The sequence below is a fragment of the Temnothorax curvispinosus genome, unplaced genomic scaffold (genome assembly GCF_003070985.1).
Source record: "Temnothorax curvispinosus isolate PA1 unplaced genomic scaffold, ASM307098v1 QBEX01013050.1, whole genome shotgun sequence".
Classification (NCBI taxonomy): Eukaryota; Metazoa; Arthropoda; class Insecta; order Hymenoptera; family Formicidae; genus Temnothorax; species Temnothorax curvispinosus.
Genome location: NW_020222830.1, coordinates 34672 through 39624, shown reverse-complemented (window position 1 = coordinate 39624; position 4953 = coordinate 34672).

The window sequence follows — 4953 nt, the reverse complement described above, 5'->3', positions numbered from 1 at the left end:
GTATATTTTGACAAGGATCGATAATTATAGCGGCTATACGGAAGTATTTTTACTAACACACAAATCGGAGGTTTTCAGATATGTCAAAGAGTACATTGAAGCCGTCAAGACAAAATTTAACAAAAAGCCCAAGATATTGAAGTCTGATCGCGATAAAGAATACGTGAATAAACAGATGGTGGATTACCTTAAGAAGGAGAGTATCAAGATGGAACTTACGGCACCCTTTTCACCACAACAAAATGGTAAGACCGAAAGAAAGAACAGGGGGTCGATTCTGTATTTTGAGACGAGGTGAAAATTACAAAAGTGAACAGATTTACTAGATTTCGACAAATAAAATTGTAGATTCTCTAGTGAATTTCCTCACTTTTGTAATTTTCACCTCGTCCCAAGATACAAAATCGATCCCCAGGTACTTGATTGAAATGGCTAGATGCATGATTATTGACAATGGTTTGGCCAAGAAGTACTGGGGTAAAGTTGTAGTTACGGCTAATTACCTACAAAATAGATTGCTGACCAAATCTGAAGACAGAACACCATACGAAAAATGGCATTCACAGAAGCCACATTTAAAGGACATACACATTTTCGGATGCATAGCATATGTAAAGGTTCCAGATGAGTTAAGGCGCAAATTAAATAATAAAGCGAAAAAGTTACATTTCGTAGGGTATAGTGAGCAGTCGAAAGCATTTAGGTTACTAGATAAAGAAACAAGCAAGATTGTTATCAGTAGAAATGTAATATTTCTGGACGACAAGCAGAAACAGGAGGAGCATAGCAAAAGAAAAAGAAATTGAAACATTAGAAGAAGAAATGGAAATCATCCGAAAACTAAAACAAGCGACTAAGTGTTGTGTATTAAACTTAATTTTATATGTACTGAGAACCCGCCATAAGAGTGGGAACCCCCTCCCACTCTCTTGCTTTGCAATCAGTCCTCTGCCTACCTTTGTCAATGACACACGTGTGCCTGTGTGCAGAATAAAGTACACAATTTGTGCGTACCTGAGCTTCAGTTTATCTCTTATCCCACGTCAATACACTACAACTGGTGTCAAAAGCTGGAATTCTCACAACTCGAGAGGGATACAAGTATATTCGCCGTAAAATCGGTTATCAAATCTTCGATTGCTACGTGAATCGAGAACCAGAAATCCAAGATGGAGGTCCCCCCCCCAGAATTATTGCAGGCGCTTACAAGCATGATGGTCAGCGCCATCCAGTCGTCCGACATAAGCTACGGCTAATGCAGGTACCACAGGCAGAACACCCGCGACATTGCAGTCGCCAAAGCCGCCGTCGCTCAAGGTAAGCGAATACCGATCGTCGTAAGAATCTTCAGTTAAAGATTATTTCAAGAGATTCGATTGGGCTCTCCAATTGAGTAAAATACCCGAAGAGCAGCACGCGAATTACGCTCGCGTATTTATGGGCGCAGAACTAAACAATGCATTTAAGTTCTTAATCAGCCCGCGGCTACCAGAGGACTTAATCTACGTTGAATTACGTACGATACTCATTAGGCATTTCGACCGCCCAAAGAATGAATATGTAGAGAGTATCAAGTTTCGTCTCATTGTACAACAAAAGGGAGAAACTCACTGCTTTTGCACTACGCCTCAGACAGGGGTCTGCACATTGCGAATATGACGAATTCCTTGACAGGATATTAATTGAGCAATTTCTACATGGGCTCATAACACGTGAAATATGCGATGAGATTATCGCTAAGAAGCCATCCACCTTCGCGGAAGCGTACGAAATTACGAACTCCCTCGAAGCCACGCGCAACGTCAGCAATGAGGTTAAAGTTGCCGGAGTAGGAACCGCATCAGAAGCCGTGCATAAACTGGGATATGCACCATCGCAATTCAAGCTACAGAAAAAGAGGACACACAAAAAATCTCAACCACATGAACATAACGAGCAAAGGATAATCCACGTTTCCAGCGTCAAGGTGACAAACGGAGTTCCGAGAAGAAGGAGCGTATCTGCGCAAGCTGCGGTGGACCGCACGCTCGTGACAAGTGTAGGTTTCGTGAGGCTATATGTCATAATTGTGGCAAGAAAGGACACATTGTCTGTAAGGCACCGATGCAAATTCAAGCCTCTGCAGAAACAATGAATCAGGTTGCAACTGACACTCAATCGACAACACGGGTCGACATTGTGCAACGTTTGGACAAACTCAATGAAACTGACAGATGTGATACTTCGTCTAAACGCACGCTCGTGGTAAGCTTTGATGGCCGAAATTTAGAAATGGAGTTAGATACGGTCGCGCCCTGCGGTATTGTGAGTAAGGAAAGTTTGCTTTCAATTAAACCTAATTGCAAGTTGTTCAAAACAGACAGACGTTTTGCTAATTATACAGGGCATCATATTAGTTGCATCGGACGTACACTCGTGGAAGTTACGCTAGGTGTGACTACTCGGAAACTAGATCTTTATGTCGTTGACGGTAATTTTGATTCACTATTTGGCAGAGAATGGATCTCCCAATTTACTCACGAGATAAAGTTTTACGAACTTTTTGACGCGCCAGATAGCATTCATACGATAATTACAGAGACACCTAACCTCCGCGAAGAGCAGAAGATTCGTCTATATCAATTCTTAATAAATTATCAAGATTTATTTAGCACGGTACCGGGCAAGCTGACAGGACCGCCAGTCTCAGTCCACTTCAAACCAGGAGCGACACTCGTTTTTGCCCGTGCACGAGAAGTCCCTCTAGCATTACGTGATGCTTACGCCAAGGAGATTGACGCTAAAATAACTTCAGGATTCTACGAAAGAGTAGAACATTCAGAATGGGCTTCTACAACGCATATAATCATTAAAAAAACGGTAAATTAAGGATTACAGGTAATTACAAACCTACGTTAAATCCACGCATTGTCATTGATGAACACCCTATCCCTAAGCCAGAGCACCTGTTTAACCGAATGAAGGGTACAAAGCTTTTCTGTCATTTAGATATTACGGACGCATACACGCACCTTCCAGTTGACGCAGAGTTCAGTCATGCATTAACATTGAACACTCCAACACACGGACTAATTCGTCCTAAACGGGCAGTATATGGAGCAGCCAATATTTCAGCAGCGTGGCAACGCCGTATCGAAACAATCCTAGGAGATCTAGAGAATGTAACAGTATTTTTCGATGACATAACAATATCCGCAGATAGTTTTGACAAGTTTTTAGTAATCTTAAATACGGTTCTTCAACGATTGAGAACCAACGGTCTAAAATTGAACCGTGACAAATGCGTCTTTGCTACCCCATCGGTGGAATTTCAAGGCCACAAAATCAACGCTCAAGGAGTGCATAAGTCTGATAAGCACATAAGAGCGATTAGGGATGCACCTAAGCCATCCACGCAAGCAGAACTTCAGTTATTTCTGGGAAAAGCAACATATTACGGGTCTTTTATTCCGGACCTGTCCAGCAGGAGTCGTCCACTGCGGAACATGCTGAATACACATCCTTTTCAATGGACAACAACAGCGGAAGAAGCCTACACAGACATCAAGAATGCGTTGATATCGCCTCAGGTTTTAATGCCTTACGACCCGCAATTGCCACTGGTATTGGCTACAGACGCCAGCAAAACAGGTTTGGGAGCTGTATTATCTCACCGGCTTAATAATGGTTCGGAGCGTCCTATCGCTTACGCAAGTCGCATGATGACGCCTACGGAGCGTTATCCACAAATTGACAAAAAGGCGCTTGCCATAGGGGTCATATGGGCTATCAAGAAATTTTTCTACTACGTATACGCCCACCATTTCGCACTGATAACGGACCACAAACCTCTTACGCAGATTCTTCATCTGGAGAAGTCTCTCCCTATACTATGTATTAGCGGAATGGCGAATTATATGCGGATTATCTTTCTTATTTCGACTTTGATATTATATATAAGCCTACGAAAGCCAACATTAATGCTGATTATTGTTCCAGAATGCCCTTACCTTCAACAACAGATACAATTCACAAATTGTCTGCTCGGGAGGAGGAAGAGATACAGCACGGTAATGGATTCGACTACTTTGTTATGCATCAGATCAAACAGTTACCGGTGCGAGCGGAGCACATCGCAAGTGAAACACGTAAAGATCCAAACTTAAGCAAGATAATTCAGATCTTGGAGACAGGTCAATGCCTTTACTCGTTTCGGATACAAAGCCCCGGAGACAAACTATACACTATCAAGAGACTGTTTACTCTTGGAGCATCGAGTCATCATACCGCCATCATTGCGACCAGCCATTCTCGCCGACCTGCATGCAGCGCACGTAGGCATCGTCAAGATGAAGGGCCTAGCTCGCTCTTTTGTCTTTTGGCCAGGCATAGATGCTGACATTAAGGATGTCGCCAGAGCATGCACAGAATGTGGAAAGCACGCGCATGCACCGCCAAAATATCGCGAGCACCACTGGGAATATTCTAAAGGACCTTGGGAGCGGATCCATATCGATTACGCGGGTCCAGTCGCAGGCATGATAATACTCATTGTTGTGGACGCCTTTAGCAAATAGCTAAAAGTCAAAGTTACGAATTCCACTACATTAACAGCAACGATCGGAATCATGTTTGCAGCCTACGGCGTTCCAGTCACTGTGGTCTCAGATAATGACACACAGTTTACGGAATTCAAAGAATTCCTACGAGTAAGTGGAGTCAAGTACCACAAATTTACGGCCCCGTATCACCCAGCGACGAACGGTCAAGCCGAGCGCAACGTACAGACGGTCAAAAACGCGTTTAAGACGATGGCAACTACCAAGGACACTCTGCAACGAAATTTAAATGAGTTCCTGCAGCAATATCGTAAAGCCCCGCATTCAACCACTGGACAACCACCGCAGTTGTTCTTAGGACGAAGCTTGCGTACCCGCCTCGACCTGGTGCGGCCTGATGTTAAGAAGCCCACGA